At 45.7% G+C, this 21,978-nt stretch overlaps 1 protein-coding gene and 1 non-coding gene across 3 annotated transcripts in view; both read left to right on the top strand.

Moving 5' to 3' along the window:
• The window catches only part of GSG1L (GSG1 like), a 274,849-nt gene that overhangs the window by 62,284 nt on the left and 190,587 nt on the right, over positions 1–21,978 (top strand). The gene's annotated exons all lie outside the window — the stretch shown is intronic.
• LOC120367431 (U6 spliceosomal RNA) lies at positions 8,160–8,266 on the top strand. Its single transcript, XR_005581821.2, has one exon. It is a non-coding gene; the product is annotated as a U6 spliceosomal RNA (small nuclear RNA).

Genomic DNA, 21,978 nt, shown 5'->3' on the forward strand with positions numbered 1-21,978 from the left:
CCAGAGCCTCTAGGGGTGAATCTATTTTTTGCTCATTCTGATTGTTGGCAGAATTCAGTTCCTCCAGATGGTAGGACGGAGGTCCCTGCTTTCTTGCTGGCTGTAAATGAAGGGCTGTTCTTATCTTCTGGAGGTCACCCTGTTCCTTGGCTGGGGACCCCCCTACCCGGCTTCTCCATCTTCAGAGCCAGCAACAGCGGGTTGAGTTTTTCTCACCTGGCGTCTCCCTCTCTTCCTGCAGTTCGGGAATGTTCTCTGCTATTATGGGCTCATGATGACATTGGGTCCACTTGGGTAACGGATAATCTCCCCATTTCAAGGGATGCAACCTTAATTATACCTTCAAAGTCCCTTCTGTTTTGTAAAATAACATATTTACAGCTTCCAAAGATTAAAGCACGGACATTTTAGGGGGTCATGATTCTGCCTAAATGTACCAAATAGTAACGGTAACACTGACAATGTGATTAACACTCACTAAGTCTTTACTGCCTGCCCAGCTCCATGCCTGGTAGCTCCCTGACTCCTTGGAAAGACCTCTGAGGAAGGTACTATTATTATGCCTATTTTAGGAATGGGAAACCAAAGGCACAGAGAGGTTAAGAGATGTGACAGGTTGAATTATGTCCCCCCATTCATAACCCCCAGTGCCTCAGAATGCGACCTTATTTGGAGGAAAGTTTTTTTTTGTTTGTTTTTTGTTGAGACAAAGTCTCGCTCTGTCCCCAGGTTGGACAGTGGTACGATCTCGGCTCACTGCAACCCCTGCCTTGTGGGTTCAAATGATTCTCCTGCCTCAGCTTCCTAAATAGGTGGGACTACAGGCGTCCGCCACCACGCCTGGCTATTTATTTTTTTATTTTTAGTAGAGAGGGATTTTCACTATGTTGGCCAGGATGGTCTCGATCTCTTGACCTCGAGTTCCTCTCGCCTCAGCCTCCCAAAGTGCTGGGATTACAGGTGTGAGCCACCGCTCCCAGCCGAAGTGCATTTTTTATAGATGTAATCAAGTTAAAATAAAGTATTTTGGGTGGGCCCTAATCCAAAACGGTGGATGTCCTCCTAAAATGGGGAAATGCAGAAATGCAAACATGTACAGGGAGAATGCCATGTGGATGGGAAGACGGCTTCTACAAGTCAGGGAGAGAGGCCGGGCTATAATCCCTGCACTGCGAGAGGTCGAGGTGGGCAGATCACTTTAGGTCAGGAGTTCAAGACCAGCCTGACCAACATGGTGAAACCCCGTCTCTACTAAAAATTATAAAATTAGCCAGGGTTGATGGTGTATGCCCGTAATCCCAGCTACTTGGGAGGCTGAGGTGGGAGAATCGCTTGAACCCAGGAGGTGGAGTTTGCAGTGAGCTGAGATTGCACCATTCTACTCCAGCCTGGGTAACAAGCATGAAACTGTCTCAAAAAAACAAAAACAAAGGAGAGAGGCCGGGAACAGATCCTTCCTGCATAGCCCTCAGAAGGAGGCAGCTCTACTAATGTTGATTTTGGAACTCCAGCTTCCAGTAACTGTCTGGTGTTCGGGCCACCTGTTTGTGGTGCTTTTTTTTTTTTTTTTTTTTTTTTTTTTTTTTTTTTTTTGAGACGGAGTTTCGCTCTTGTTACCCAGGCTGGAGTGCAATGGCGCGATCTCGGCTCACCGCAACCTCCGCCTCCTGGGATCAGGCAATTCTCCTGCCTCAGCCTCCTGAGTAGCTGGAATTACAGGCACGTGCCACCATGCCCAGCTAATTTTTTGTATTTTTAGTAGAGACGGGGTTTCACCATGTTGACCAGGATGGTCTCGATCTCTTGACTTTATGATCCACCCGCCTCGGCCTCCCAAAGTGCTGGGATTACAGGCTTGAGCCACCGCGCCCGGCCTGTGGTGCTTTTTACGGCAGTCCTGGCAGACTAGTAAATGTAACTTGCCATTAGTTGCAGCAGCTGGGTTTGAGTCCAGGCAGTCCTCATTCTTTTGCTCTCTGGCTGTTTCTGTCACATCTGTCTCCATCTCTCTCCATTTTGGTCTCTTTGTCTCTGATATACTGTGCTTTGATTTTTTTCCTTATCTTTTATTTTTATTTATTTTTTGAGGCAGGGTCTTGCTTTGTTGCCCAGGCTGGAGTACAGTGGTGCGGTCATACTAACTGCAGCCTCTACCTCCTGGGCTCAAGCGATCCTCCTGCCTCAGCCTCCCAAGTAGTTGGGATTACAGGCACACGCCACCACGCTTGGTTAATTTTTGAGGTTTTTTTTTTTTTTTTTTTTTTTTTTTTTTTTTTTTTTTTTTTTTGTGGAGATGGTCTTTTTATGGTTCCCTGGCTGGTCTCAAACTCATGACCTCAGGCAGTCCTCCTGCCTCGGCCTCCCAAAGCCTTAGGATTATAGGTGCAAGCCACCATGCCCAGCCTCCTTTGTTCCCGCCACCCCACCCCCCCACAACCGCCCCCCGCCCGAGGATAGCTCTCTGCCCACTCTCCTCTTCTCTCTTCTCCTGCTTTTGGCTCTCTGGGTTTCCGTCCTTCCCTCCTCCTGGCCCTCGGCTCCTGCTGAAACAGGAACCCACCCACCCCCGCCACCATCTCCTCCCTCTCAGTTCTCTCATCTCCCTCCAGCCACTGTTCCCCCCAGGACTCCCCTTTGCAATTTTAAACTGCCGATAGACCGAGGCCCAGATGCCAGCATCCCTGGATGCCCACACCGGCTGTTCTTGGGGCCTTGGCAGCAAGCGAGCAGCCAGCACCGAGGAGAGTGGGCAGAGAGCTATCCTCTCTGAGAGCGGAGGCCTCTGAGCTGCAGGAGGGGCCAAGCGCAGCCCCTACCAACCACCCCGTTGGCTCTCTCCTGCCCCCTCCACCCTGCTCTTGCACACAGACGCCTCAGGCTGAGTGGCCATCAGCCCAGCGGCCCCGTGAGGCCTGGTGAGCACGTGATACTCGCCGTGGGCCCCAGCAGCTGTGTCGCCCGTGTCTCCCTGCCCCGCTGACTTGTGTTTTTCTGCTCCTGGTTCCTGGCTTCAAGCTTTTCGAGCAGTCTTCCTGCCCTGCAGATCCCAGCCTCCATCTTTCTGGGTTTGGCCTTTTCCCTTTGTTGCCCCTGCTTCTGGGGTCCTGTTGCCCTGAGTGGGAAACGCCCTACACCCTAAGCTCTGAGCAACTCTGTGGTCTGGCCAGCCCTGGCCCCCCTGGTTGAGTTGTGGGTGGGGACTGAGATGGAGACAGGAATGGAGGAAGTCAGGGAAGGCTGCCAGAGGGAATTCTGGGGAACACTGGGAAGAAGACACTTTGGAGAGACCTGCCCAGCCCAGTCCTCCTCCTCTGGCGGCTTCCCTACCATCAGTCATGGCCATGCTGGCAGCCATGTTTTCCTGCAAGGCCATGACCTACCCAGCCATGCTGATTGGACACTTGAGCTGGACATGTGACCTGGGCTGGACCAATTGGCTTCTCTGTCCTGGGAGTTTGGAGGACTCTGGGAGGTGGATTGGCCTCTGTAGGGCTGGACACAGGGACAAGGGGTGGAGTGTTTGAGGGAGGCAAGCCTGTGTTCAGAGGAGCAGAGAGGGGCTGAGACAGCCAGAGAGAGGTTGTCCAGCTCCCACGGCTCCCCTCTCCTGCAGCCCCTGCTCCTGGGTTCAATGAGATGCCCTTGTATCCTTCTGTGCTAACAAGAGTCTATGCTCAAGCTCCTGCGAGTGGGTTCTGTCTTTTGCAGTCACCCAGCCTCCAGATAGAGCTTTTAAGAATGCAAATCAGATCACAGTGCTCATCTTCCTGGTGCCTTCAGTGGCTTCCCAGAGCTGCAGCATTGCTCCTTAAGGCTGCCCCAGCACGAGGCTAAGCAACCTGGCCCTGGCTCCTCCCATTGCCCCAGAACGCCTTCACAACAGCCTCACTGCTGTTCCTCCAGCACTCCAAGTTCATTCCTGCCCCAGGGCCTTTGTACTTGCTGTGTCTTTTGCCTGGGATGCTTTCCCCAGAATCTTTTCTTTTTAATTTTTTTTTTTTTTTTTGAGACGTGGTCTTGCTCTGTCACCCAGACTAGAGTGCAGGGGTACAAATACAGCTCACTCCAGCCTCCACCTCCTAGGCTCAGGCCATCCGCCTGCCTTAGCCTCCTGAGTAGCTGGGACTATGGGCATATGTCACCATGCTTGGCTAATTTTTAAAATTTTTGTAGAGATGGGATCTTGTCATGTTGCCCATGGTGGTCTTGAACTCCTGGGCTCAAGCGATCTTTCCATGTTGGACTCCCACAGTGCTAGGATTACAAGCTTGAGCCACAACACCTGGCCACTCCCTGGATCTTTACATGGCCAGCTTGTCCTCATCAGGTTTCAGCTGGAATGTCCTCTCTTGGAGAAAAGGCCCTGATCAGCCTATCAGAGAAGCCTGGCTCGCTCTGTCATTCCATCACACAGCATCCTGTTTTGTTTTATTCAGGGCGCATATCACCATCTGTTGTTTATTTATTTGTTGACTTGTTTACATCTGCTTCCCCTGCTGGAATGAGAACATCACGTCTTGCGCACCACTGAATCCTCAGTGCTTCCAACACAGCCTGGCACGTAGTAGGTGCTTAATGAGTATTTGTTGATTGAATGCAAAAATGAGGCAAGATGACCCAGAGTTAGACTGCCAGGAGTCTGGTGGGGTTTGCTGGAAGAGAGTTAAAGGACCCATCTCATTCTCCCCACACGGGAGCCCTACTCTTGCCTATACATAGGCTGCTCTCCCTTGGTAGAAGACAGTTCTGTAGGTTACTAAGTGGCGAGTGGAAACCAGGCTGCCAGGCTGCAGGAAGTGGTGATTGTCGCCGAGGTGACTCAGTTCTGCCTGGGCCAACCTTGGGCCCCCTTGCGGGCAGATACACACTCTATCCACTGGACCAGTGTCTGTTCTTTCTCTCGAGGACTCCAAGATGACCTCTCAAGGAGGAGGCCCGCTTGTCCTATAGCTTTTCAGTAAGGGGCTATGATTCACATGCCCCAAGATTGGAGGCTTTGACCTGGGAGAGGGCCTCTGGTCTAAAAACAAGCCCTGTTTTGGGTAAGCTGGCAGAGGAGATGATTTCATGTGAGGGTAAATTGCCTTTCGTCTGCCTCTCTCTGATTTGTTTTTGAAAATTCATTGTATTTATTAGATATGCCATCACACAATGGTCCCTTGACATATTTCATGCTGTAAAGAGACAGCTCTGCCATCAAGCTGTACGCTGTAGCTGACAACACCGGGTCTTTCGTGCACACTCACGCACACACTTCCACGTGGGCACACGCTGTTGTCAAGCACACAGACGTCACAGGCTGGTGGGAGCAGCCTTGGGATGAAAGACCCAGGCTGGCGTTGGCTATACCTCTCCTCCCCTTCCTTGAAAAATGATGGCAAGTCTGCATTGTCTGTGTGAATCAGGAAAGAGGCAGCCTGGACAGATAAAGTCCAGGATCCCAGTTGCTTCCCTGCAAACAGAAACGGCTAACCAGCCACTGGTTTTGAGGGATGGGAGTTCAGCAAACTTTTCTTTTCCTTTCTTATCTGCTGGTGGAGGTACTAATGAGTAGAACGAAACCCACAGAGGGTGGGGGAAGCAGAAAGCCTGAGCGATCCACTCCCTGAATAATCAGCCCTGAATAATTGAGAATTGACTTGCAATTGCAATTGTCTCAGTGTGGAGATGCTGACGCTGGAAGACGAAGAACAGGCGAGAAGAATGGTGGGGTTTGGAAAGAGGGTGTGGACTCTGGACTGATTCCAGGCAAAGCAATGGGGGGTCGAGGGGATATTTTTAATTACAATTTTAAACTCCAAGGGCAAAGGGCTGATGCTGCTGGGGGAAGGTTGCGAGGTTGCGGGAGGCGGAGAGGAGAGACATATCCAGGAAGGAGAGTATTTCTTTCCAGACTGTAAACAACCACCAAATAACCCCCAGGAATGACACTCTGAGAGCGTCTGTGGGAAGCTTAGAGAGCTGCTTGTCCTGCAAGAGATATTGGTTTTGTTCAAGCTTCAGCTGATGCTCGCTTAAAAAAAACAGATTCCTTTTCCTCTCTTGCACCAATCTGGAGGGGAAAATCAGCACGTAACATCTGCCTCATGTCATCGTTTAGATGCTTGTGAATAAAAGGATTCTGGCAAGACTAAGCAAATAGTAAAATGCAAGACCCAGCCAACTCCTGATTAGCTCTTGGTGGATTATCTGCTGGGGGATGATCCAGATGGAATGTCCCATGCAGGGTGAAGTCCTCCTTGCCATTGCACCCCTCTGTGGCCTAACTTTTGAGCGCACAGAATGTTAGATGTGAGTAATGGTTAAGGGCTGGGTCTATGCAGGCAGACGGATCTGAGTTTGAACTTGTCTCCTACACACTGTAGCTAAAAGGACATGGGCAGTGTCTCCATTCCTCTGAACCTCTGTTCCTTCCACTGTACGACGAGGAAGATGGTGATTCCAGCTGTGACTCTATGCTTATCAGTAGCCTTGAGTTCCTCTGCATTTCCCAGAGTCCTTTGCACTTGGAATGGCCATGTGACTAGCCTGGCCAATGGGATAAGAGTGGAAGTGATGGATGTCACTTCTGGGCTGCAGTGGACAAATATACTGTGTGCCCTCCCTCTATTTTCTCTCCCTCATTTGTGGTGCAGCTACACCATAGAAGGAGCCTGGATCCCTGAGTTACTTCATGGATATGAATCATTCAGGAGAGGCAGCTAAGAAAGAATCTTTAAGATTTTGAGATGTTTGTAATAGCAGCTAGTATTAACTACCCAAATGAATACAGTCGTGTTCCCTTGAGAGGTATTGTGAAGAATTAAGTGAGGGAGGCAGAGCTTATAAGAGCTTAGCTAAGTGTTCAATATAGAAAATGTTCAATATAGAAAATATAGAAAATGTTCTATATTTTGGCATATAGAAAATGTTCAATAAATATTAGGTATAAGTATTAATTTATTTATGCTGCAAATATTTATAGCCTTCCCATCATGGGCCAGACATGTGAACTAACAACAGATGCATAAAATCATACTCTGGATTATGTATTAAATATTGTGCTCCATGGTAAAATAAAAAGAACTTGGTAATTCATTCCATCAGTGATGATGATGACGATGATGATTTTTGTTTTGAGACAGAGTCTCGCTCTGTCGCCCAGGCTGGAGTGCAGTGGTGTGATCTCAGCTCACTGCAACCCTTGAAACCTCCCGGGTTCAAGTGATTCTCATGCCTCAGTCTCCTGAGTAGCTGGGATTACAGGCACGCACCACCACACACCACTGATTTTTGTATTTTTAGTAGAGATGGGGTTTCACCACGTTGGTCAGGCTGATCTTAAATTCCTGCCTTCAAGGGATTTGCCCATCTCAGCCTCCCAAAGTGCTGGGATTACAGGTGTGATCCACCGTCTCTTGCCCAATCATTGATTATTAAATATTAAACCCTATTACGCTCCAGGCATTGTGATAAAAGGTGGGGACCTGTGGTTGAATATACTCATTTTCACTCTTTAAATTGCTTGCTGGCTGCTGAGAGATATACAAGTAAACATACAATTCAAATGCCAAGTGACATGTGTTATATAGATAGACTTTTTCAAAGTGCTGGCAGTGTCACTAACTCTGTTTGGGGAAATCAGAGAGGGCTTCATGGAGGAAGGGCTTTTGAGTTCAGCTTTGAAGGTCTGAGTAGAATTTGGGCAGATGAGAAAGCATTTCAGGTGGAGGGACTGGTCCATAGTCATGAAGCCTTGTGTTTTTGTTTAAAAAATTATTTATTGATTTATATTTTAGGGACAAGGTCTCATGCTATTGTTCAGTCTGGAGGGCAGTGGTGCGATTACAGCTCACTGCAACCTTGAACTGGGCTTAAACGATCCTCCTGCCTCAGCCTCCCGAGTAGCTGGGACTACAGGCTCATGCCACCACCCTCAGCTAATTTTTAAATTTTTGTAGAGATGGGGTCTTACTATGTTGCCTAGGCTGACCTCAAGCTCCCGGCCTCAAGCAATCCTCCTGCCTCAGCCTCCCAAAATGCTGAGATTACAGGCAGGAGCTACCGCACCTGGCAAGGTCTTGTGTTTGATGAGATGTGACAGGTGCTTTGGTAGCTGGGGATATAGGGTACCTGTGGTCAGTAGAATAATGCCGCCCACTCCAAAGATGTCCACATCAGTGCTTGCTCTGGCAGCACATACACTAAGATTGGAACGATACAGAGCGGGTGAGCATGGCCTCTGTGCTAGGATAACATACGAATTCATGAAGCGTTCTATATTTTTTCCATTATTCTAAGTGAAGTCACCCTGGAATGGAGAACCGGACTCCGTATGTTCTCACTTATGAATGGGAGCCAAGCTGTGGGTATGCAGAGGCACATAGAGTGGTCCAGTGGACACGGGAAACTCAGAAGTGGAGAGTGGCTGGGTGCGGTGGCTCAAGCCTGTGATCCAAGCACTTTGGGAGGCTGAGGTGGGCAGATTACCTGACGTCAGGAATTCAGGATCAGCTTGGCCAACATGGTGAAACCCCGTCTCTACTAAAAAATACAAAAATTGGCTGGGTGTGGTGGTGCATGCCTGTAATCTCAGTTACTCAGGAGGCTGAGGCACGAGACTCGATTGAGCCTGGGAGGCAGAAGCCGCAGTGAGCTGAGATTGAGCCACTGCACTCCAGCCTGGATGACAGAGTGAGACTCTGTCTCAAAAAAAAAAAATAATAATAATAAAGATTTTGTATTGTTTTAGCCAATACAAATGTACAAATGTTTGTGTAAATTTGGTACAGCAGCAATGGAGAATGAATAGAACGTCAGATGGATAATGTCAAGAGACCACACTAGACCAAAGGGCCAGAGTTGTGTAGACTTATTCTGGATGAGCAGTGGGTGTCCAACTTCAGTAAGGTCCCCACTTTTCCATGTACTACTAATATTAATTAATAATTACATTCTGAGAGAGAGCGAACAGCCTTGTTCATTTTAATGGGTGTGATCTTTCCATAAATTGAATACATGTTTCTTATTTAATTAATGAAAATTTAGGTTATTTCCAGTCCTTTGCTATTAAAATAAGGTTGCAATGAATGATTTTGACCTTGTGTAATTTTTCACACGGGTAAGATGAGTTCCAAGAAATGGAATTGTTGGGTCACAGAGAATATGCATCTTAAGAAGCCTTCATTTTTCATAAACGCTCGAGGGCATGATTCTGGTGAAAGCTAAAGGCAATCGGGGGTTCCTGAGCAGAATTCAGATACGGGTTCTACAAGTATTCCTGTGGCTGATGGTGTAGAGGGAGACCAGAGGAGAGGCTGAGGCAGTGGACCTGGAGAGAAATGCGTGTGAGTGACAGAGAGAGAGAGGGCACTGTTTAGGACCGGCTTGGTATGGGTGAGTTTCTAGTGTGCGTTTTTACTTAAAAAAGTTGAGTTTCTGGTGTGTGCTTTTACTTAAAAAAACTTTTTATTTTTTAAATTTTTTTTAGATATGGGGACTCACTATGTTGCCAAGGCTGGTCTCAAACTCCTGGGCTCAAATGATCCTCCTGCCTTGGCCTCCCACAGTGCTAGGATTACAGGCGTGAGCCACTGTGCCTGGCTGTGTGTGTGTGTGTGTGTGTGTGTGTGTGTGTGTGTGTGAATCAGTACAGGAACTTCCTAAGACCATGAGAAGTCTTTCTTCAGTGGCCCTGGGTTTGAGAGCCTGCTGGGGGCAGGTGCGGTACATGCCTGTAATCCCAGCTATTCGGGAGGCTGAGGTGGGAGAACTGCTTGAGGCCAGGAGTTCAAGAGCCACTGGGACTGGTGTCCCTCACGAAAAGTGAGGCTCCCCTGGTGTTCACGTGTCAGGCCTGAATTCCACTCTCCATTCCCTTTTGCCTGGCCCTTTTCACCTCCCGGGAGATAATTAACTTTGTGGTTTTGCAGGGGAGGGGGTTAGAAGTATATCCCTATGGTCTTTAAACAAGATTTTTCTGGTATTAGATTGCTTCTCAGAAATATGTGGTGACTACAGGTCTTACTGCCTCTGACTTCCTGATTTTTGGTGCTTACAGGATTCTTACAGCATCAGTGTGTTACAATTACACTACCTGCAATTTTTTTATTTTGGTTATTTGTTTAAATAGATTCTTTACCCACCATGGAATTTTATTATGACTTCTCCATTCTTGGGTTTATTTTGATTCTTCCTTGGTGAGCTGGATTTCAAGTCAGCTAGCTTTTTAAAGAATGGTTCATGGTACCAGGTGTGGTGGCTCACGCCTGTAATCCCAGCACTTTGGGAGGCCAAGGTGGGTGGATCACAAGGTCAAGGGATCGAGACCATCCTGGCCAACAATGTGAAATCCCATCTCTACCAAAAATACAAAAATTAGCTGGGTATGGTGGCGGGCGCCTGTAGTTCCAGCTACTCAGGAGGCTGAGGGAGGAGAATCGCTTGAACCCGGAAGGCGGAGGTTGTAGTGAGCTGAGATTGCACCACTGCACTCCCTCCTGGCAACAGAGTGATACTCCATCTAAAAAAACAATGGATACTATATTCTCCAAGGGTGTTGATGTCTGAGACTGTCAGCCTGCTGCCTTTACACTTGAATGTGCAGTTCATATCTTTGCAGCCTTGCTGGGATTATGTTAGTGAGTCTCCCCTGAGGAGAGCTCTAGGCCTGTTTCTCTGATTCTTCTCGAGGTTGGGTTGAGACTCAGTGCTGCTTGGGCTGCCTGGTGATCCCCTGAGCTTGGGGATGCTGTATGCGGATCATGAATAGAAAATAACATAATTCTGAGTGAGAAACTTTGGCAGCCAATTTCAGGGCAGCCGGCCAGAAGATTATCTCTCTTCCTTGTGTGTTTGGGATATTTCTAACTCTAAAAATATCCATGGCTGCTGTGTACAGCTGCACAGGCTGTGCACTGCACGATTCCAGGGAACGTTGTTCCTATAAACCACAATGTGAATGGTGCTCTGTTGTGTGCAAGGTGGTGGCCCTGTGACCTCTCAGCCTGGAGTGGGCCTAGAAGCAGAGAATTCTTTTATCTGAGTGTTTCCAGACGTTGCTTATTTTCATATCACTGAGGCAGAAGCCACCACAAACAAACCTCTTGAACACCGAACAGGGAAGGAAGTAGTGATTTATTTGGCCGGGAGCTGCGACAGGTGAAAATGCCTTAACTACCGAGAAAAAGAAAATCCTTGTGCTTTAAAAGTCTTACAGTTCTAGAAATTACGTGTGAAGCGGTCTTGATCCATGAAGTAGGCGTGAGGTACATGACTAGGTGGGGGTTTGATCATGTTTAAGCAAAAACAGTGCCTTCTGGAAAGATTCCTCCATACCATGCCTGCTACCTATAGGGGTGTGATTAAGGGTGGTGCCCGGGTCTTTCTATTTAAATGCAATGTAGAAGTCTAGGGGGAAGGGCTTTTAGAAGCTTAAGAGGATTAAGGGTCTCCTTCCTCATCACCTTTGCTAATTTATTTCTAGTTACGTATTCGTCTTCTATTACAATTTTTTTGCTCTATATTGTCTCACCATCTTCTTACAAAAATGAAGGTAAAAGGGGAACTTTAGATCAAAATTAGGAGTGGAAAAACAGTACAACTCACCAAAATAGAAGAAATATATATGTATGTGTGCGTGTGTGTGTGTGTCTGTGCGGGCACGTGTGTGCACATATGAGCATAAAAGAAAAGCAATGCCATCGAACTCGAGCTAGATGCTGTGGTCTTTTTTTCTCTTTGTGAAACAGGAAGTATTAGGAAGTAATATCAGCAAGAGTTAGAGCAATGTTAAAGACAGGCTAGCACAAAACTGTCGTTTCCTGTTGGAAGTCATCTGAAGGCTTGGAAGGGAATTAGAGGGAGAATTGTTCTCTATGACACGATTTGGTGTAGTTTAATGCCATGTCCCTCCACCGTTCTGAACCCCCTAGGGACTTGAGAAAACACTGGCCCAGCCCCATCCTCCATCAGCTGCTTGAATATCTTGGCAACATCTCCACATGGTGGTTCAAGTCTTTCTCCTATCCTTATGTTATAGTTTCGCCAATGTACCACAATGTAGCAGTCTCTCGTTGTGAGGTATCGCCTGGAGTTCTTTGTCTCACAACCAAGAGAATTAAGGAGCGGGGACACAAAGCGTGAGGTTGGAGTGAACGTTTAACAAACAAAAGAAGAAAGCTCTCCTCTGTAGAAGGGGCCTGAAAGAGGGTTGCCGTTTTTACAGTTGAATGCAAAGGCTTTTCGAAGAGATGGATGAGGGCCGGGTGTCTCATTTGCATAAGGTGTGAATTTCTGGTACTCCACCCCATCCCCCTAGTGCGCATGCGGGTCCTTAGCTTGAGTTACTCCATATTGCTTTGTCTCCCTTACTGTGCATGTGTCAGGGGACAGATTTTCCCCTTGTGGGCCTGTTCGGGCAAGTTACCTGTGTAGTCTTTCTTATCTGTGCAGCTGTGGGCATGTCTCAGGCAAGCTCCCATGTGCAAGTTTCCTTATCTGTACCTGCCGGCTGTTCTTTTGTTTGAAATAATTAAATGAAGGGCCCATCCTAACTGCCTGCCTGACCAGCCTCTTCCCTTTCTCCTCTCTCATTTACACCATTGCAAAGTTTAATGCCATTGCAAAGGGGCTTTTTTTTTTGAGGCTGGGTCGTTCTTTGTATTGGGCGGAGTCCTACTCCTTGGAGCTGTTGAGCCTGTTTCTGCTCTCTGGAGTGCAGCAGAATAGATAAAATCCATCCTACAAGTTGCATTCCTCCAAATGTGATTGAAAGTGGGGACTCTGGGCCAGGCACGGTGACTCTCACCTGTAATCCCAGCACTTTGGGAGGCTGAGGCTGGCAGAGTACCTGAGTTCAGGAGTTTGAGACCAGCTTCGGCAACATGGTGAAATCCTGTCTTTACTAAAAATACAAAAAATTGGCTGGGCATGGTGGTGTGTGCCTATAGTCCCAGCTACTTGGGAGGCTGAGGCAGGAGAATCACTTGAGCCTGGGAGGCGGAGGTTGCAGTGAGCCGAGATCTCACCATTGCACTCTGGCCTAGATGACAGAGAGAGACTCGGTCTTAACAAAAAAAAAAAAAAAAAAAGAAAAGAAAAGAAAAGAAAGTGTAAACTCTGGAGTTAGAGTGCTTGGGTTGGAATATCCTGACTCAGGTATAAAACCTCACTGTACTTCTGTTTCTTCATTCAAAAATGGGCATAACAATAGTACCTCTTTCATATAGTTATTATGAGAATTAGACACATGGACATTTCAATAGCTCCTGGCACATAATAAGTTCTCAAGAAACATTAGCTGTTATTATTTTCTGTAGGCAGGGACTGTAGGGACCTCATCCTCTCATACCTTCTTGTAGATTATAAGGTGGAGGATGTGGGTCCCAACTTCAGCTTAATATCTGATTCATGATGAGATCTCAAGTCACCCAAGGCCCTCCCTGGGCCTTGGTTTCTCTATCTGGAAACTGAGGGTGGTGGACTCCGTGATCCCTAAATTCCTGCTTCCGTCTCTAGCAGAGCTGGATAATTGTATGTCAAGGGAGGACAGAAGAACTGTGTTTTGCAGTGAGCAGGCCTATGCAAACCGATCCTCAAAGGCTGAGGGAGCTGAGATGCCAGAGAATAAGGCTCACGAATCCAGCTTCTTGGAAAAAAAAAAAATCAGTAGGAACTTACTAACCGAAATGCTGTATCTGGTGGCCGAGAGACAGGGGATCCCTGCACCCAACCTCCAGAAAATATCTTTTTTTTTTTTTTGAGATGGAGTTTCACTCTTGTTGCCCAGGCTGGATTGCAGTGGTGTGATCTCAGCTCACTGCAACTTCAGCCTCACGGGTTCAAGTGATCTGCCTGCCTCAGCCTCCCGAGTAAATGGGATTACAGACACATACTACCATACCTGACTATTTTTTTTTTTTTTTAGTAGGGTTTCACCGTGTTGGCCAAGCTGGTCTCGAACTGACTTCAGGTGATCGATTGCCTTGACCTTCCAAAGTGCTAGGATTACAGGCATGAATCACCGTGCCCAATCTGAAATATCCTTTATCTAGCAAGCCTTTAGGGTAAAGCATGCATAGCTGGTCACACTTCAGGCTTTCTTGTGAAACTCATGACCCCTAGGGAGGTTAGATAAACATCTTGATGAGGGGTTCTCTATGCCACAGGCATTGCTTAAAAACATTGCTGCAGGAGTCAAACATCCATCATCATGGGGTGTCGCTTCAGGATGGCGTCACTCTTGCCATGCAACAGGCTGTTTTCCTACACTCCACCCCTGGAAACTCGCCCTTGCAATCTCACTTACCCACCTCTCCTGGGACAGTCCCTGGGTCTAGAGGGAGGACGCTTGATGTGGTATAGCTTCATCAGCAGTGTGTTGGCAATAAGAAATAGATTGGGCCCAGTAGGATTCCAAATGAAGAAGATTCACAACCTTTGTTGAATAATCCCTAGTCTTCAGAATACCATGATTTTGGTTTTCTCAGAAGTAAAACAGTGAGAGATACATGGCATTCATAATTTAAATAGTAGAAATATAGGCCAGGCACAGTGGCTCATGCCGTTAATCTCAGCACTTTGGGAGGCTGAGGTGTGTGGATAACCTGAGGTCAGGAGTTGGAGACCAGCCTGACCAACATGGCAAAACCACGTCCCTACTAAAAATACAAAAGTTAGCTGGGTGTGGTGGTGCATGCCTGTAATCCCAGTTACTCAGGAGGCTGAGGCAGGAGAATCGCTTGAACTAGGGGGCAGAGGTTGCAGTGAGCCAAGATCTTGCATTGCACTCCAGCCAGGGCAACAGAATGAGACTCTGTCTCAAAAAAAAAAAAAAAAAAAGAAAAAGAAAGAAAGGAAAAGAAAAAAGAAATATAATGCACACAAATACTACAATCAAAAAGAGAATTTGTATGCCAGAATGAAAAGAAAAAAGAGAACCTATTCCATCAGGGAGCAAACTACAACCATCACAAAGAAAATTAAAACTCAGTACTCCGTTCTTTAGAGACTTCTTGCAGCCAGGAAATGATTCAGGATTCAGTCCAAATTGTAGGCAAATAATAAAAGCTCAGAAACAATGGTCAAGGCTGGTATCTAATAACACATGTGTCATAGTTTTCTTCTGAAAGGTATTTCTGTCTCTAATTTCCCTTTTCTACCAAAGAAAAATCATAATGAAACCCAGTTTATCTGCAAAATAAGTTTTAGCCTGACTATACTTGGCCCTATTATTTGCATCAAGTGGAGCAAGACTAGCGATTGACCACGTAGACTCTTTGTAAGTTGGATTTACTAGAATGTGCATAAGGAATTTTGGACGAGACTTGTAAAGGTCTGGATTTAGGAAGCCAAGTCACGGATTTGGCACCAAAATGTACCTGAAATGCCTATATGAATTGGGTGAATTCTTCTGTTCTTGAGGTTCCCCAAATATCTTGAGGTTCCTGGACCTGCTAGAAAGTGACATTCTTTATTTCTCACAGGTCTGGAATCTTGGAGGGCACCATAAGACAAGGAACTAGGGCCAGTCTTTCCAGGGGACCTTTTATTGTCTCCATCAAGTCAACCTCAATTCCTTAAAGCAGAATGGTCATATCTAAAAATATGCCATCCTAGTCAAAACCTTGGCATAATAACCAGTATCTCCAATGTGTCCTGTGGCGAAAGAATACACATTCTTAGTGAATGTATGTTAATAACCACATGGCAATAAAATAAGCATATTCATGAACAGTTTCCAATTACGGAGAAATTAGATAGAGAGAAAAATAAATGTCTCAGTTTTACTCACCAGTGTATACTTTGCCCAATTACTGTCGCTATAAATAGCTCAAAAGAAAAAAAAATTTTTTTTGACTCTCAAAAAGAAAACATAAAAATAAACAGCAGTGGTTCAAACAAAAGTCATAAAAGTGATTTCAGCCCTTTACTAGGTCAGGCACATGTGATTAATTCTTTTTCTGTTTGATGTTGTGTTAGCAATCTTCATAAACACATCGGCTAATTAAGAGCTCTGGAGGTTCCTAGTAGCCTAACGGTATCATCTCCAAAGTGATCAGAAACCTGTTATTCAGGATGACTTGTCAGGGTCCTTTCTATGAATTTCCTCAAAGACACAGTCCTTTAGGGTCTGCAGAAAGCTTTAGGAAAAGAATCCGAATAAAGCAATTAACTGCATATACCAAGACATATCAGACCTTAGAAATTACCTATAATTTTGGAACACATATTAATAATACATTTATATAAATACAACTCAAAGAAAGTTAAACACCATTTCTCATTTCACAATGTTTCCCATATTATATATCTATATATATCTATGTATATATTAGACTGAGTCTCACCCTGTTGCCCAGGCTGGAGTGCAGTGGTGTGATCTTGGCTCACTGCAACCTCCATCTCCTGGGTTCAAGCAATTCTTGTGCCTCAGCCTCTCAAGTAGCTGGGACTACAGGCGTGTGCCACCATGCCTGGTTAATTTTTATAGTTATAGTAGAGATGGGGTTTCAACATACCAGCCAGGCTGGTCTCGAACTCCTGACTTCAGGTGATCTGCCGGCCTTGGCCTCCCAAAGTGCTGGGATTACACGTGTAAGCCTTTATGCTTAGCTCATAGAATTCTAACATAACAAATAAGACAAAAATTTCTCTCTTGGTTTTTCAGGGACTCTATTTGTTATGTCCAAGTTAGTTTGGGTCAAGAAGAGCTTAAGGTTAGGATTTGAAATTTGCTTTCAGGAAGTATGTCAAATATCAAAGATTTAAAACCTTGATACCAAAGTAAGGGAGTTTTAAAACACTTTATCAAAATAGGATCCTGGGTAACTGCAAAATAATAATCATTTAGCCAAAGTGATAACTCGAAAATTGCAAAAAGCAAAAACCTTTACTCCTTGATAGAGAGACCTAATAAAGACAGCATGAAACTGTCTCTCCTTCTTTTGTCTTAAATTGCAGTTGATTCAAAAGGTAAACAAAAATTTTTATCTCTTATTAATACGACATAAATTATTGTTTAAAAAAGAAAATGGAAATTTACTTTTATATTAGGGTATTATCAATGCAAAAGCTAATTTTAATAAAACCTTATAAACAAATCCATCCAATTTCAGTCAGCTTTGGACTACACAGATAAGATTCCCACAAATCCTTTATAACTGCTTAAAAGATTTTTTTCTACTTTTTCCTTACCTCAACTTCTAGATTCATTTAGTTTTATCTGTACCATTTCTCCCTCGTTTTGAAACAACCTTTAAATAACCTCTAAACTAGAAAAAATTACGTTTCCTTCAGCAAAAACCACATCTTCACAAATGTTAATAACATTTCTTCACCTAAAATACATTCTGCTTTCTTTATATACCCTGTATATAAAATTGTTTCTCTTATATCTATCTCTTAAAATTATATAATTTTAACTCTTAGTAACCTTAATTTCCAGTGAAAAACCCAGGAAGTAAGTAATTTTGAACTGTCTTGTATCCGTACTTATAGATGAAAACCATTTCATTATTTTTTAGAAAGATGCTGCCTTAATTTTTTCATTTATTAACAGATATATCTATATTTAGCTTTTCTATACCATCTAAAATAAGATGCCAAAGTATATAAATTTAAGCTTGCATTTAAAAGTTAACGTTCCACTATTTTACCTAGAAATGACTCAGACACTTTCCGATGATCTGTTACTTCATTTAAGGTGACATGACTTTAAGGTATGAAATTACTGAAAGGAATTTGAAACTATGACACAGGTATGCTTTCTAATGTTTTGCCCCATTACTCTGGGTCCCAAGTCCCCACATGGTACCCAGGGACGGCAGTGAAAGGAAGGGCTTATCTGTGTCCAGAATTTACACACCAACTGTTAAGCTCAGGACAGAAGACAGAGCTGTGAAGATAATGACCCTTCCCAGCACAGCCAGAGGACACAGCAGGGGCAGGGAGACCTCCACACTCGTCCCCAGGCCTCACCATGGTTGTTGAGTTATAGTCTAGAATCAAGCGGCTCTGAGACATAAATTCACAGACAGGAGTAACAGTTTTATAACCTTAAAACATCCAGCAGAGATAGCCTAAACCCATCTGACCATAGACCCAGGCAAAAGTGTCTGCATTATTTTTAATACTGATAATTCTGAAGGCATTTCTATTTTATTTTACGAACAGTTTCTTTTTTTGATGGAGTTCATGCTTGTCACTCAGGCTGGAGTGCACTGGTGCAATCTCGGCTCACCACAACCTCTGCCTCCTGGGTTCAAATGATTCTCCTGCCTCAGCCTCCCGAGTAGCTAGAATTACTGGCACCTGCCACCACGCCCAGCTAATTTTTGTATTTTTAGTAGAGACAGGGTTTCACCGTGTTGGCCAGGTTGGTCTTGAACCCCTCACTTCAGGTGATCCACCCGCGTTGGCCTCTCAAAGTGCTGGGATTACAGGTGTGAGCCGCTGCGCACAGCCTGAGACCAATTTCATGTAGATGGTTAGCTTCTAAGTTAGTCTCCATCTTCCAACTGAATCACTGAGCTCAGAGTGGAGCCCCTTAGCAAATAGGACCAGAGAAGGATTTGCAGCTTCCAGGGTCTCATACTTAGAAATGTGGAAAGCAGGTGCAGCTGGAAGGCAGCACACTTAGGTCTCCCCAAATCAAGGTCCCATTTTTATACTGGATCCTTGGTCCCCCCAAAGAAAGAAGCATGACGAACAGTGCAAAGGACGGTGTACCCCACTGCAAGGACATCCCCCCAAGGCTGGTGGGCAACCCCATGCCACTAACTCATTTTGTGATCAGCCCATTCCCCACGGGAGTCTTATCCCTCGGTCTCAAGTGTTTCCAGCCTCTAGATATCTAAATCATACTTTTCTTTCTTTCTTTTTTTGAGGCGGAGTCTCGTTCTGTCACCCAGGCTGGAGTGCAGTGGTGCGGTCTCAGCTCACTGCAACCTCCACCTTCCGAGTTCAAGTGACTCTCATTCTCCTGCCTCAGCCTCCCAAGTAGCTGGAATTACATGCACGTACCACTACGTCTGGCTAATTTTTGTATTTTCAGTAGAGATGGGGTTTCACCATATTTTCCAGGCTGGTCTTGAGCTCCTGGCCTTAAGAGATCTACCTGCCTCAGCCTCCCAAAGTGCTGGGACTACAGGCATGAGCCATCGTGCCTGGCCAAATCACACTTTTCTTAGCTAAACATGCAAAGAAATAAGTCGCCTCCCTGCAGCAATAACACTCATTGTAAACACTGTCAACCACCCCCCAAAATGGCAGCCCTCATCAGTTACTTGTCAGCCACGGCACACGCAAAGTCGTATTCTGTCACAGTACTAAGTAATCCCTGGTACTCCCAAAAGCCTAAGCGATCAGGGAAATCAGTGCAAAAAAGTAGAGGTTTAGACCCCAGAGAAACCTTCCAATGACTCTTGGAACTCCACCAGGAAGGCAGAAGCCCCCCAAAAGGGGGTGAGTGGCACCTTTTCCTGTGTTCCTCAAGGAGTTGTGTTAGTTTATGTTGCTATAATTAAATAGCTGAGACTGTTTTTTTTTTTTTTTTTTTTTTTGAGATGCAATTTTGCTCTGTTGTCCAGGCTGGAGTGCAATGGCATGATCTCGGCTCACCACAACCTCTGCCTCCTGGGTCCAAGTGATTCTCCTGCCTCAGCCTCCCTAGTAGCTGGGATTGCAGGCATGTGCCACCACGTCCGGCTAACTTTGTATTTTTAGTAGACGGGATTTCACCGTGTTGGTCAGGCCAATCTCAAACGCCTGACTGACCTCAGGTGATCTGCCCATCTTGGCCTCCCAAAGTGCTGGGATTATAGGCGTGAGCCACCGTGCCCAGCCAAGACTGGGTAATTTACAAAGACAAAGGTTTATTTGGCTCATGCTTCTACAGGCTATACGGAAAGCATTGTGTTAGCTTCTGCTTCTGGTGAGAACACAGGCAGCTTCCAATCATGGCGGATGGTGCAGGGGAAGCCAGCGTGGCCCATGGTAAGAGAGGGAGCAAGAGAAAGAGGGGAGGAGGTACGGGCTTATTTTAAACAACCAGCTCTTGAGTGAACTAATGGCAAGAAGTCCCTCATTACCACGAGGATGGCACCAAGCCATTCGTGAGGAATCTAGCTCCATGACCCAGACACCTGCCATCAGTCCCCACCTTCATCAGTGGAGGTCACATTTCAACCTGAGATTTGGAGGAGACAAATACCTAGACTCTATCAGGGTCTCAGGGGCACAGGAAGTCTCCTCTAGATTCATTCACGTAGCATCAAAGATGGCAAAAGGAAGGAGGAAGGAAATGAAAGAGCAAGAGCAAAAATCACACTAACAAAACCCAGGCACAGGGGCTCATGCCTGTAATCCCAGTATTCAGGGAGGCTGGGGTGGGAAGATCGCTTGAGGCCAGGAGTTTGAGACCATCTTGGCCAACATGGCAAAACCCCATCTCTACAAGAAATACAAAAATTAGCTGGGTGTGGTGGCATGTGCCTGTAGTCCCGGCTGCTCCGCAGACCAAGGCAGGAGGGTACTTTGCTCCTGGGAGGTACTTTGCTGCAGTGAGCCATGATCGTGCCACTGCACACAAGCCTAAGTGACAGAGCGAGATGCTGTCTCAAAAAAAAAAAAAAAAAAAAAAAAGGAAAAAAAATCAAAATTATACCAACAAGTAAGACACCAAACAGAGGGATCAAACATAATTTTTAAAAAGGTGTTTCAGTTAACTGAAAAAAATGCCAGAAACAGAATAAAGGCCCTTCCCCATCCTGAAAAAAATTATGGCCTGAATATTAGCTTTTAATTAAGCTGACTTCTGATTGTAGAGCTCTAAAAAAAAAAAAAAAAACGTTCTTTCCAATTATAATTCTGCCTCAAGCCATTTTACTTTTGCATCCGTTGCTAGCTGGACTTCTGTCATCCAACGGGCAGCCCACAGAAGCGCTGATACTGGCATTTTTGGGGCATCCTCATACTCATGTCGTGATCCAAAGGTGTCCAAAAGGTGACTGCACTGCTCCACGTAGAAGTGGCTGGGTACCCTGGGATGTCCCCCATGGAGGCTTCATTTCCTCTGTCCGTTTCTTGGTCTCTCAGCTCCTGGCTGTATTGCTACATGTTCTACAGTGAGCAGTCCATGCAAACCCACCTCCAAGGGCAGAGGAAGCTGGATAATTTACAAAGAAGAAAGGTTTATTTGGCTCATGCTTCTACAGGCTATATGGTTATAGAAAGGCTGACAAAGCCTGTTTCTCAGAGAGAAACATTCATAGGGACTTACGAACAGAAGTGGTGTCTTGAGGCCATGCAACAGTGGATTTCCGCACTGACCTCCAAAAACTATCATTTTGCTAGCAAACTTTTAGGATAAAACATGCATAGCTGGTCACACCTCAGACTTTCTTGCAAAACTCATGACCACTGAGGATGCTAGTAAGCTTCTTGATGAAGGTTATCTATGCTATGGGCATTGTTTCTCTGTGAGGGGTTATTTATGCCACAGATGTTGTTTAAAGATCTTACTGCAGGAGAGAAACATTGGTCATCATGGCAACTTTACTTCAAGATGGCGTCACTCTTGCCATGCTACAGCTGTTTTCTTGCAAGCTGAGATGCAGATAATTGTGGGCCACGGTCTCACAGTGTCATAGTATGCCTCCAAAAAACTCCCTAATATCTCTGCCCCCTGCCATTTTGATTCTCTTTCGAAGAATGCTCTTGAAGAATGAGATAGGACAACTGAGGAGGGAGGATCGCTTGAGCCTAGGAGTTTGAGACCAGCCTGGGTAACATAGTGAGACCTCATCTCTATATTTAGAAAAACGCCGGGCGCGGTGGCTCACGCCTGTAATCCCAGCACTTCGGGAGTCCGAGGTGGGTGGATCACGACATCAGGAGTTCAAGACTAGCCTGACCAATGTGGTGAAACCCTGTTTCTACTGAAAATACAAAAATTAGCTGGGCATGGTGGCATGCACCTGTAATCCCAGCTACTCAGGG

This window comes from Saimiri boliviensis, chromosome 12 (genome assembly GCF_048565385.1).
Source record: "Saimiri boliviensis isolate mSaiBol1 chromosome 12, mSaiBol1.pri, whole genome shotgun sequence".
NCBI lineage: Eukaryota > Metazoa > Chordata > Mammalia > Primates > Cebidae > Saimiri > Saimiri boliviensis.